The sequence below is a fragment of the Erpetoichthys calabaricus genome, chromosome 12 (genome assembly GCF_900747795.2).
Source record: "Erpetoichthys calabaricus chromosome 12, fErpCal1.3, whole genome shotgun sequence".
Lineage (NCBI taxonomy): Eukaryota > Metazoa > Chordata > Cladistia > Polypteriformes > Polypteridae > Erpetoichthys > Erpetoichthys calabaricus.
The window spans coordinates 156,718,419-156,731,945 of record NC_041405.2 but is presented as its reverse complement, the minus strand read 5'-3'; the positions used below and the strand labels follow the sequence as shown (position 1 = coordinate 156,731,945).

At 43.5% G+C, this 13,527-nt stretch overlaps 1 pseudogene; it reads left to right on the top strand.

The window, feature by feature from the left end:
* The first annotated feature begins 11,204 nt into the window (after positions 1 to 11,204).
* On the top strand, positions 11,205 to 11,718 carry LOC114663199 (F-actin-capping protein subunit alpha-1-like; annotated as a pseudogene).
* Positions 11,719 to 13,527: the final 1,809 nt, after the last annotated feature.

Sequence of the window (13,527 nt, the reverse complement as noted above, 5' to 3'; positions counted from 1 at the left end):
TAATTTGCCTACTTGTGGAATAAGAAGGTATAATATAAATTCTAAAAAACTATTGTAAAGAATAATAATTTCCTAGAAATGGTAATTTAGACACAACAATGACAGTAATAAAAGGATTAATGACAAATTTATTTTATGGACCATCCAACAGCCCACTACCCCAATTAGCACAAATTAAAACGTGCAAGCTTATAAATATGTTTAGTGAACAATTACATAATTTTGTTTATTGCGATATATAATATAACATTTTTTTCTTCTTTGCTGTATGCACATTTTTCCATGTACGCACTTATCCACGTGCGGTTTTTCCCGTGTGCGCATTTTTCTGTGTGCAGTTATTTCCCGTGCGCTTGCTTATATGACTGTGTGCTTTTTTCTGTGCGGGTATTTCCTGTGCGCTTCTTTCCGGTCACCAAAACCTACATATACATTTGGTATCATTCTTTTCAGAATTTATTGAACTTTAATGTGATGTTGTTAGATTTTCAGATTCTTATTTTCCGTTTTAAAATCCTAAACTAAAAAATATCAAGAACTCACATCCCGTGAGACGAGACTTTCTGCCAAGAGATTTAACCAGGCCCGGGGCTGGAAATAAAAGACAAAGAGTAGGACGGATGCTGTACAGGCTTTTAAATGTTTGAAATGCCGCACGAGATGCAGATCATGTGACTCGGCAGCAGCTGATCGAGCAAAGTGGAGGTAAAGAAAAAAAACTTTGTTTCATATTGTATCACTGTTCAAGAGCGACCGTGTCTCCTTGGGGTGCGTTCAGCCCCCCTCTTCACAATGCGAGCGACAGACTGGTCACAATTGGGGGTTGCCCCCCTCGTATATATATATATATATATATTAGTTATCGCTTTTCAGTATATCTGCACTTAATTTTACACTCTGACTTCCATTGCCTGTTTAATTGTCGACTGGGGGAAAAGACTTCTTGTAAGGGGTACGGCTTCGTGTTGTCTTTAGATTCCTCAGTTTTAGCCAGGCCACAGGTCTTAGCTGCCGGTCTGGGAAAGGGGTCGGCTGTTATAAGGTAGAGCAACTGAAATGGACGCTGGCGCATGAGTGAGGAGGGCCCCACCCAGCTCCCTACTCCTGAGGCCCCGCCCCCCTCACCCTCAGCCCGAATTTGCACGAATAAATCGGTGCTGCAAGCGAACTATGATACTTAGTGCAATGAGAGAAGTTGCAAAATCAACCGGAAATTATGGAAAAAAAAAACTAAATCAGATATACAGACAGAGAGACGATGGATATTTTATATGTACATATATGTATATATTTATATATACAGTAATATATATCTACTCTCTATATATAAAATCCTAAGCATAAAAGTGCAACGATTTTATGTGACTCTTTTTGTCAAGCTTTAAATCGGGCTTATTTAACCCTTAAACCCCTACATACTTTGGGGGTTAATGCACCCCAGGACGCCAAATACTTTTTTGCTGTACTTTTTAAGTAAACGTCACAATTCACAAAGAAAATGTGAAATTTTAACGGAACACATATTTGTTTTCATGCAAAGAACTTCACAATTAATGCTACACTGATCATTTTACACACTGCCAATGAACTATAGAAACTATTAAAAAAAAACTACTGCAACAATCAATTATTATATGTACAAGGTGCAGCTGATGCCATTGATGAAATTCAGTAAATCACCGAGCTAACTGCGCTTGAACTGGCTGCACGTGAGCACAGAGTGGTAAGCGCTGATGGCTGCAGGCTCGCCTAGTGCAGCGGTTGAATCCCAGGTGACAGTGATGCTGCAGTGCTGCAGGGGGCGCCAGTGGTCCTGAGCTGGCTGCTCAACGAATGTACGGCACGGACTGATCAGCTCCGGCATGCTGGCAAATTTGCTCCGTGAAGCAACTATAGCCGGTTGCGGCGTTCAATGAATAAACATCGCTGAATATACTCGGTTCCAGCGTGCTGGCAAATTGCATTGGGAAACAACTTTAATTGGTTGCGGAGTTCAATGAATGTACATCGCTGAATATACTCGACTCTGCTCGGTGCTGCCAAATTGCATTGGGAACCGAATATAGCTGGTTCTGGCGGTTTAAGGTTTAAAAACCTATATATATATATATATATATATATATATATACAGTATATATATATATATGGTTGAAATAGTTTACTGTCAAATAAATGCAAAGAGTACACGACACGTGTTTCGCCCTCATTCTGGGCTCATCAGGTGTACACACTCCACTGCACTCCCTCTCGGGAATCGAACCTCGGACGTCAGCGGCAATGCCCCTAACGTTGCGCCACGGCGTGTGGTTCGTTTATTTGACAGCATGTAGATCGGGGTAATTACATTCACAGCATTCGTAGTCTGTGTCACAATCTGATTGTATGGGTGGTTACCTACCAGGTAATGCTTGTGGTTGGCCAGCAATCTGCTAACATCCGCCACGGTGCCCTCAGTTTGTGAGGAGCAGATCATAGAATGGTTGAAATAGTTTACTGTCAAATAAATGCAAAGAGTACACGACACGTGTTTCGCCCTCATTCTGGGCTCATCAGGTGTACACACTCCATATATATATATATATATATATATATATATTCATGGCATTCATAGTCTGAATCACAATCTGATTGTATGGGTGGTTATGGTAACCACTCATACAATCAGATTGTGATTCAGACTACGAATGCCATGAATGTAATTACCCCGATCTACAAGCTGTCAAACGAATGAACCACACGCTGTGGTGCAACGTTAGGGGATTCGCCTCTAGCGCCGAGGTTCGATTCCCGAGAGGGGGTGCAGTGAGTGTGTACGCCTGATGAGCCGTACTCTTTGCATTATTTGACAGTATAACTACAGTATATATATATATATATATATATATATATATATATATATATATATATATATATATATATATATATATATATGTCTGGTATCATTCTTTTAGGAATTTATCGACCTTTAATGTGATGTTGTTAGGATTTTCACATTCTTATTCCGTTTTTAAATTCTAAACTAAATAAATATCAAGAACTCATGTCCCACGAGACGAGACTTTGTGCCAAGAGATTTAACCACGCCCGGGGCCGGAAATAAAAGACATAGAGTAGGACAGCTGCTGTACAGAATTTTAAACGTTCAAAGCGCTGTGCGAGATGCAGTTTACACGGCACGGCAGCAGCTGATCGAGCAAAGAGGAGGTAAAAAAAATACTGTTTTTGTTTCTCATTGTATCACCGTTTAAGAGGGGGTTTCGGAGGAGTGACAGTGTCTCCTTGGGGTGCATTCGGCCCCCCTCTTCACTACACAAATGGCAGAGACATGAAGTGGCTGGCGCGTAGTGCAGGCCAGGGAGGAGGTTGGCAAGCAAAGTGAGCAGGGGCGAACCCACTAATACGTATATAATAGTTTGTAATATCCATCCATTTTCCAACCCGCTGAATCTGAACACAGGGTCACGGGGGTCTGCTCGAGCCAATCATAGCCAACACAGGGCGCAAGGCAGGAACCAATCCCGGGCAGGGTGCCAACCCACCACAGGACACACACACAACAAGCACACACTAGCGCCAATTTAGAATCGCCAGTGCACCTAACCTGCATGTCTTTGGACTGTGGGAGGAAACCGGAGCACCCGGAGGAAACCCACGCAGACACGGGGAGGACATGCAAACTCCATGCTGGCAGGACCCGGGAAGCAAACCCAGGTCTCCTTACTGTGAGGCAGCAGCGCTACCACTGCACCACCGTGCCGCCCAATAGTTATAATATATATTTTATAAATATTATAGAATAACTATTAATATATATTTGTTTTTTTTGACAACCACATTTATTACATTGCTGTTTGTCACAGTGCCAGAGAGGTCCACTGTCCCTAGCACAGGTCACAACACCCATTCTAGTACTTGTACACTTTACTGCCCGGTCATGCCACCCTACATTCTCTCACAAAGGGTCAGTTCAGAGCTGGCCGTGCACGTCTCTGGGATGCAGGAGGTTAAACTCGTCCAGACCCACCCAGAGAAGAGCGCAAGATGGCATCCTGGCCAGAATTCACATCCCAGACACTGGAGCTTTGACGCGCCCGCCTGCTGCCCTGATTATTTCGACTCGTCTCCATTTTTGTTTTCCTCAGACTGTGACCTTCGAGGTGACCCCCTTTAACCTCGGATGGTTGCATCTCGTCATCCTCAGCTACGTCTTTTGGTTTTCAGCACACAATGAAGACTCTGATAAAATGCCTTGACCTCAGTCTGCACTCTCCAGCCGGCCCAGCATCCAGAAATCCATCTAGGCCTTTCAGAAAATGTGCTTTCTGTGTTCCTGCCCTGGTGCTTCCTAATTTAATGGCTTCAAATGACAGGTGTGCTTTCTACAATTTATAGCCACAAGGAAATGCTTTCCGATTTTTTTTTTTTTTTTACTTTGAGAGTTTGACCAATTAGTTCCTTTGGCAATCTATAATCCTATTAAGGATTTTATGACAGGATTCATGTTGCCGGCTGAGTCGAGTCTCCACGTCGGAGGAGGCTGCCTGCGCCAGATGGAGAGCTTAACTGACTGAGATCCATCTTTCTCACTCAGAAGAGCCTCTTTGTCGTGAATTATTCTTGAAGCGCAGAAGCTCCAGCTTTTGAAGGCTATCATTTCAGGGCCGGGAGTTTGAAACAAACAAGTCTCGTCTGTTTATGGCCTTTTCTCTGACAAGGTGTTATCGAGTCATCCCGACGTGTTTCTGTCTCGGAAAGCTTGAGAAGAGGCCTGTTCCGTTTGCAGTTAAGTGCAGATGATCACGACGTGCAAAGTACTAGAAGTCAGTTGACTACACGCCGGAGCCGTCCATTATGTCTGTGACAGCTGATGAAGCAGCGTGATATGAATGGAACCTTTCAGAAGTAAAAGTAATATCGAGATTTCCGGAGGAGAGGCAGGCGCTGCTGCAGCTTTGGCTCCACTTACAATATCAGCAACTCCTCTTTTGTGCAGTTCCCGTGCTTAGATTTTGAAGAACAGGTTCTGAAGATCCTTCAATCTGATAGGCTTACTCCACTGAAGCTCAGACTTGTCATATCTCAAGGGTCCCAATCACGTTCCATAATCTATCACCATAAGCAAGTTTATCTAACAAAGCTAAAGTAGAATAAGATGAAGGGTGTCTGGAATGGACTGGGCAGAATTACTGGACTCAAGCAATCCAAGGGTCAGGTGCTAAAAGGGGATGTGGACAAAGCTAATATCTGGGGCTAATATTTTCCCTCCCACTGCCACCTTCTTCCAATGGCCAGTCCCACCACACCATCCCTACTACACCAATAACTCCTACCACGTCCACTGGAATTGCCCGTGACGATTCCACCTCTGACCATCAGCATGGACTCTCCATAACTGAAGACCAAGTGAGGAAGCTACACACAGGAAAAGCTATAGGGCCAGATGAAGTCACTCCTCAAGTTTGTAAGACCTGTGCTGACCATCAGTGCGGTGTCCCATGTCACCTGTTCAGCCTGTCCTGAAGGCTCCAGAAAGTGATGCTGCAGTAGAAAACATCCTGCATTGTTCCTGTTCCAAGGAAGACAAGCGCCTTTTCACCAGATGACTACAGAGCAGTGACACTAACATCTCATATCATGAAGACCTCTAAGAGACAATCCTGGACTATATGAGTCCTTTTGTGGTAGACCACCTGGGCTCACTGCAGTTTGTCTATTTTGCAAAGATCTGAGTAGAGGGTGCAATGATCCGTCTGCTCCATGAGTCCGGCAGCACTATGAGAATGAAGTGTTTTGATGTCTCCAGTGCCTTCAGTACCACCCAGCCATCTCAGTTAAGGGATTAACTAAATCTGGATGGACAATCTGTGGGGCAGACCACCATTATTGAGACTTGAGGACTGTAAGAGCAACACTGGAGCACCACAAGGAACAGGCCTGTCTGCTTTACTCTTCACTCTGTACACCTCAGACTAGAAATAGAACAGCAGGTTGGTCACCTGCAGGAATTCTCAGATGATTCTACACTTATGGGGGTATTGATAAGGGGGATGAGACAGAGGAGAGGAGTCTGGGGGAGAATTTTGCTTCTTGGAGCAGAAAGAAATGTCTGGAATTAAACGTCAGCAAAACGAAGGAAATGGTTATTGACTTTTGGCGCACCAAAAAGCCTGTACACCTGGAACAAGTGTCGAGGTGGTATGCTCTCACGTCTTCTTGGGGTGTCCACATCGATGACAGGTTGGACTGGTCTCATAACACAAAGGAACTATAGTAGAAAGGGCAGAGAAGATTTTCTTCTTAGGAGTCGTGTTCCTTTAATGTCGGTAGTGACATCCTACACATCTTCTACAACTCTGTGATGACCAGTGTGATTTTTCTATGCTTCAACAGAGGCTCACTGAAGTAGCAAGCTAATTAAAAGTTAAGGAACGCATTCTGGATCCCCCTGAAAGTCATAGCAAATGAAAGAATTAAAACAAAAGTGCTGTTATGAACAATGCAGCACATCCTTTCTGTGATACATCAACACTGAGGACATTTCAGCCAAAATATTATTCAGCATCTATTATATAGTGCCTTTCATTATCTATTTATTGTGGCAGACGCCTGGAAGATGAGAAGGCCGGGAGAGAAGCAATACCTCCCCCGGAACACAAGAGGGTGCTTGAACAATTCTGGAGCCATTGACTGCAGCACTTCCACCACACCAGGAAGTGCTGCCAGAAGATCATCACGGAGAACCTGGAGCACATCTGGGGACAATATAAAAGGGGCCGCATCACTCCATTCTGGGAGCCAGAGTTGGGAGGTGGAGGACAGAGCTTGCTAAGGGAGGAGTAGAGACGGCAGAATAGAAGAAAGAAAGAAAGAAAGAAAGAAAGAAAGAAAGAAAGAAAGAAAGAAAGAAAGAAAGAAAGAAAGAAAGAAAGAAAGAAAGAAAGAAAGAAAGAAGAGGAAAAGGACTGAGTTATTGTTGGTGATTGGAGCACTGTGTAAGGTGCTGTACTAAGAAAGAGCTCAAGAAATAAAAAGCGTGAGTTTTGTAAGTGTGCCTCTTGTGTCTGTTTGTGTCAGGTTGAGTGGCCGACACGCCACCCTACAGGTGTATCTATCTATCTATCTATCTATCTATCTATCTATCTATCTATCTATCTATCTATCTATCTATCTATCTATCTATCTATCTATCTATCTATCTATCTATCGTATAGTGCCTTTCACATCTATCTATCTATTATATAATGCCTTTTCTATCTATCTATATAGACACAATATATGCCTCTATATATTGTCACACTCAGACACATAGTGAACTGCTGAATGGCTCTAGTTCCTGTAATTCTACTGCTGCTTAAACCGCATTTAATTGTAAGCATCATGCCAATACAGAAAATAACAAAATAAAACACTATGTTCAGCACGGGACAAGAATAACATGTATTGTGCCAAAAACTGAATACAACTTAGTAGGGGCTCCATCTCCATTGCCTACTGGTTGTATTACAATAAGAACCACCCATTTTGTATTGCAGCCGGACCATAATGGGAGGAGCCTGCTCTGGGCTGAAGGCGGAGCTAGGATTCTTTCTTGGCTTGCCTCTCAAAACTGTGGATGAAAGAGAAGATAATGTTAACAACAGTTCCCCTACTCATCCTGGGGTGGCACTGATGTCCTTAACTGCTTACATACTAAGCAGGGGAAGCATGAAGCTGCTCTCGTCTCATCCAGTAAAGTCTTAAAATGAATTGGGTTCACTGGGGGCTTTGTTCCTCCTTCTGTCTCCTGCTGAAGTCTCTTGTGTTACTCCAATACACTCTGAAATGTGTTCGGAAGTGCACCGTATATTTAAACACACCCATATTGATGAAGTTATTCATAGACGGCAGAATGAGAAAGCGTACATGGTGACCAAGTCCTTCTTATTGTGCCGTAAACTGAAGTGGCGCAGTAGAAGAGGAAATGAAATGTACCAGTGCGGCTGTCAGTCTGTGTGAGTGACATTTTAATTGGGTCTCGAATTTAAAGAGGCGTGTGATTGGCTGGAGTGTCACCTGCTGGTATGGCAGCTTGTAGCCCAATGTCTTTGAACTTCATTGAGTGAAGAGAGGGAAATAATGGGTTTGATTTTGTATACAGTATATCTATCTATCTATCTATCTATCTATCTATCTATCTATCTATCTATCTATCTATCTATCTATCTATCTATCTATCTATCTATCTATCTATCTATCTATCTATCTACTTCTGATTAACTGTTAATTACATGAAGTGGATCACGTAGTAAACTAAACAACAAATCAGTACCGTGGATTCAGAAAGTATTTAGTCCCCTTCGCTTTTTCTCATTTTGTTATGTTGCAGCTATATTCCATAATCATTTAAATTAATTGTTTCCCTTCATCAAGCAACACTCAATACTTCTGTCAAACTCCAACCAATTTCATTCTAACCAGCTGCTTAATGAGGCACCAATTCTTCTTGTTAATTAAACCAATTCTTAAATTTTGTGGCTTGTTGCTGCTCTCGTGGTGCATTAGCAGACATTTCCGGAATTGTTGATTTTCTCTTTCTAAGAGCGCCGGTAAAATGTTTTGCGAACCTGAGAGGATCGACATTCCGGAGACTTTCAAATTTCTTTATTTTCAGATGTTATATGATGGACACCAGTTGTTTCGGCTCATTTTGTATCTCATTATTGTTTGGCTGCTAATTAAGGAAAAAGAAACAATTAAGGGGTCTGAGTCTTCAAGAGCACGTCAATTCAAATGAATTCAAAAGATTTTAATGAGCTGCAAAAACAGGTCGCTCATTAAGAAAAGGGTTAGAATGAAAACCTACAGCCAGGGTGGTCCTCCAGGACTGGAGTTGGCGACCCCTGTTTTAGAGGGTACCTGCTGAATGTCAGAGATATCATGGCCATGTGCTCTTCTCCTCACGCGGGGGACGCTCTTCCATCAGAGACAGTGCTGACGTTTGACGTTAGAGCGCACCTATCTTCTACCTTGACCAGAGGTACCTTGCCAACGCTTTACATTTTTGGCAAAGAGGTTACAGCTACATTCTCACCCCTGATAGCAAAACTGAAAATATTCTATTTCAAGAGGTCCTCGGATACAAAAGCTATCAATATAAATTCTTCTCAGTACAAATTATTGCATATTTTCTTTTATTTTTTAATTGATTTTTAAAGTTTGTCCTGTTTCACTACTATGCGGGGGACAGCTAGTTTTTAATAAATTAGCAAAAATTTCTAAAATTTTGGGGTATTGAGTGTTGTTTGATGAGGGGAAAAATAATGGAAGAACTCAGAATGCCTTTTGATAGATAGATAGATAGATAGATAGATAGATAGATAGATAGATAGATAGATAGATAGATAGATAGATAGATAGATAGATAGATAGATAGATAGATAGATAGATAGATAGATAGATACTTTATTAATCCCAAGGGGAAATTCACATACTCCAGCAGCAGCATACTGATACAAAAACAACATTAAATTAAAGAGTGATAACAACGCAGGTAAAAACAGACAATAACTTTGTATAAAAAACTTTGTTTTGATTTCCTGCGATGTGTTTGTTGGACTGGTGAGGCTTGTGTGACTCTGATCTAAATTCTATTGAAGCCCTCCTGTTCAAAACTCATTGAAGATGTCAGGGCTGTCACCCTGGCTCTGGATGCTCCTGCTCCACACTTTTCCTTCAGTCTAACCGTCCTTTCATATTTCATCCCAGCCTTGCTGCACGTCTCACTGTCGGTTAGGACAAAGTGAGAGCTGCGGGAAGTGACTTTGAGCGCTCTGTAGATGGCATTCACACTCTGTGAAGCTCGGCTGAGCTGCTGGAGGTGACCTTGTGTGTGAGAAGGTGAAACTTAACATCCTCCTTCTTCGGCCTGTAAACATTAAAAGCACCCTTAGCGCGTTGGACTCCTGTTTCCGTCTCCAGAGTAGAAATGTAAAAATATAAAATGGAGAAAATGTAAAAGGTGGCTCAATGCAGAATACTACAGTCTTAATTCTTGATTCCAAGGATTAATAAAATAACAATGGGAGGTCAAGCTTTTAGTTACAGGGCCCCCTAAACTGTGGACTGGTCTGCCTGCTACTATAAGAGATGCCCCTTCGGTCTCAGCTTTTAAATCCCGGCTGAAGACTCACAACTTCAGTTTAGCACACCCTGACTAGAGCTGCTGATTAACTGTACAGACTGCATCTCTGTTGTTAGTCATTAGCACTAAAACATAAGTAACATGAGAGTTACAATTTGTTACTAACCCTCACTTATTTTCTTTCTCTTCTTGGTACTCAAATGTGGCACTTGGTGCCACGGCCCACTTGCCAAGTTGTTTTGCCTGCCTAAGATAAAGTCATCCCTGATGGAGGATCACAGGAATCATGGGAAAGAGGGGTCCTTTCATCGGATTAGTGCTATTTCAGCTGTGGGATGGCCAAATGGGGGAGGCAGCTTGATAAATGAGGTCTCCAGGACTCTACACAAATCCAAATCATATTATGTGATATCATCTACTGTTAAGGTGGCACGGTGGCGCAGTGGTAGTGCTGCTGCCTCGCAGTTAGGAGACCTGGGTTCGCTTCCCGGGTCGTCCCTGCGTGGAGTTTGCATGTTCTCCCCGTGTCTGCGTGGGTTTCCTCCCACAGTCCAAAGACATGCAGGTTAGGTGGATTGGCGATTCTAAATTGTCTCTAGTGTGTGTGTTTGTGTGTCCTGCAGTGGGTTGGCACCGTGCTCGGCACTGGTTCCTGCCCTGTGTTGGTTGGGATTGGCTCCAGCAGACCCTCGTGACCCTGTGTTCGGATTCAGCGGGTTAGAAAATGGATGGATGGATCTACTGTTAAATTCTAATCCATACTTCAAAAATTTTTATTTTTATACTGTATTGAGGATTACTTGTGTCCTGTTCTGTGTATTGTATTGTATTGACCCCCCTTCTTTTTGACACCCACTGCACGCCTAACCTACCTGGAAAGGGGTCTCTCTTTGAACTGCCTTTCCCGAGGTTTCTTTCATTTTTTTCCTACAAGGGTTTTCTTGTCTTCTTAGAGAGTCAAGGTTGGGGGGCTGTCAAGAGGCAGGGCCTGTTAAAACCCATTACGACTCTCCTTGTGTGATTTTGGGCTATACAAAAAATAAATTGTATTGTATTGTATTGTATTGTATTAAGGTGAGCCAAGATGGCTGACTTTAAAGAGCCGCTCTTGGATGAGGAGGAGCTGCGCATCGCTGCCAATTTCATAACCTTATGCACCACCAGGAGAATTTAACGAACGTTTCAATGATGTGCGGTTGCTGCTCAATAATGACAATCTTCTCAGGGATGGGGCTGCTCATGCATTTGCCCAGTACAACATGGATCAGTTTACCCCGTGAAACTTGAAGCACATGGAGATCAGGTCTTGATAACAGAGCATGGAGATCTTGGTCAGGGAAGATTTTTTGACACCCAAAAACAAGCTTTCATTCAAATTTGACCATTTGAGGAAAGAAGCAAGTGACTCTCAGTCTTATGATGGGGAGTCTGACTTGAGACCCTGGAGAGATGCTTGCGATGATGCCCTTAGAGCATACGTCAAGGAGCATTATCCTAATGGTGTTTGCACGGTCTATGGTAAGATGTCTGAAGGGGAGCAGCTTTTAGTGTTAAGGTGGCAAATGTTCAGGATCTGGAATCTTAATAGAATGGTTTAGGTTACGCTTTTTTGGAAACCTGAGGAAAAAACTGATACTTGTTTAGCGAATGCAGTTGTCTTGTCTCAGCCAGTCAGTAGCAGATGCCGAGGCCGTATGCAGCATAGCAAGACCACCCGCTGACGGTCATTGGCGATGTGGGCCGTGGTTTGCTGTTGTCCATCGGAACAGAGAGGGTTGTCACGTATGTAGACTTGCAGCACATCTGCCTACCCCTGTTTGGTAGCAGTTACAGCATGACCCAGTACAGTCCCGCCTGACACGGGTCATTGATCAGGATTGAGTTTGCAGGGGGGTCTACCTCCCATAGCTTTTTCCATGCTTTGGCAACAAAAACATCCCTAGGCGACTATTGATATTGTATATATATATATATATATTGTGGGATACGGCTGGCCTTTCATCCTGGCAAATACCCCCAGGTCGCCAGGTGGACTCCTGCAGGCAACATAGTGGTGCCTTGAGTTCCAGCAGGGCATCATGGACAGTGGAGTTTTTCATCACAGCCCTGCTGAATACCATGGGGCCTACAGGGGCCGCTGCAGAAAGACTCAGAGACTTTGATTTCACCTATAACCCGGAAGTACGTCTTAGTCACGGCGACAGAGGGAATGACGTACTTCTAGGATGAAGAAGAAAAGTTTTTATCTGACCCGGAAGTGTTCTTAGTCACATGGACAGAGAGAGCGAAACACTTCAGGGTCACAGTCTATAAAAGGACTGTGGGAGATCCCAGTCGTTGAGCTGAGCTGGGTGGAAGGGTGGCAACGTGTCTGGGAGAGTGAAGGATTGTTTATTGATTAGTATTGTAGTGATTTATGAGTATTGTGGAGTGGAGGGTGCTTTGTGCGCTGTGTAGTCTAAATAAAAATTATATTTGGACTTTTATCTGGTGTCTGGCGTGGTGTCTGATGGTTCAAGGGAGCGATAGCGCTCCCTATCTGTCACGATATATACATACTAGCCGTCCCCTGCGGCTTCGCCCGCGTAGAAGTGAAACAGGTGTGGAATACGGCCGGCCATTCATCCCGGCCAATACCCCCAGGCTGCTAGGTGGAGTCCTCCTTGCAACGTGGAGATGCCCCGAATTCCAGCAGGGCATCATGGACTATGGAGTTTTAATACACAGCCCTGCTGGATAACGTCGGGGCCGCCAGGAGTCGCTGCAGGGAGGCCCAGAGATTTATATTTTCCATATTTCCAGGCTGAAGAAAAGGAAGTTTTGCCTGACCCGGAAGTGATAGAAAGTCACATGGACTGAGGGACAAACACTTCCGGGTCATGGACTATAAAAGGACCATGGGAAATCCCAGACAGTGAGCTGAGCTGGGTGGAAGGGTGGCAATGCGTCTGGGAGTGTGGAGGATTGTTTATTGATTGGATTATTGTTTATTAATTATATGAGTATTGTGGAGTGTGTGTGCTTTGTGCACGTTAGATATAATAATAAATATTCATCATTGGACTTTTACCTGGTGTCTGACGTGTGGTCTGAGGGTTCAAGGGGTCACGGAGACCTTAATCTGTTACACAGGACAGCGAGAAGGGCCCTGCCTGGCCCCCCACTCCTGACATCACGCTTCCTCCTCCCCTCTGCCCACAGCCTCCCTCTCGGATTAGCATGAATATGTAGTTCCAGCAAGGGAACTATGATTCTTAGCGCAGTGAGAGAAGTTGCAAAATCAACCGGAATGTTCTAGCAAATTCTAGAAAAACAAACAGATCTAAATCCATTAAGTAGTTCTCTCATTCGCTAGCTAAGCGGAGGTAAGGTACACATCCTGAGGCTGGCACGTAAGTGAGGAGCGT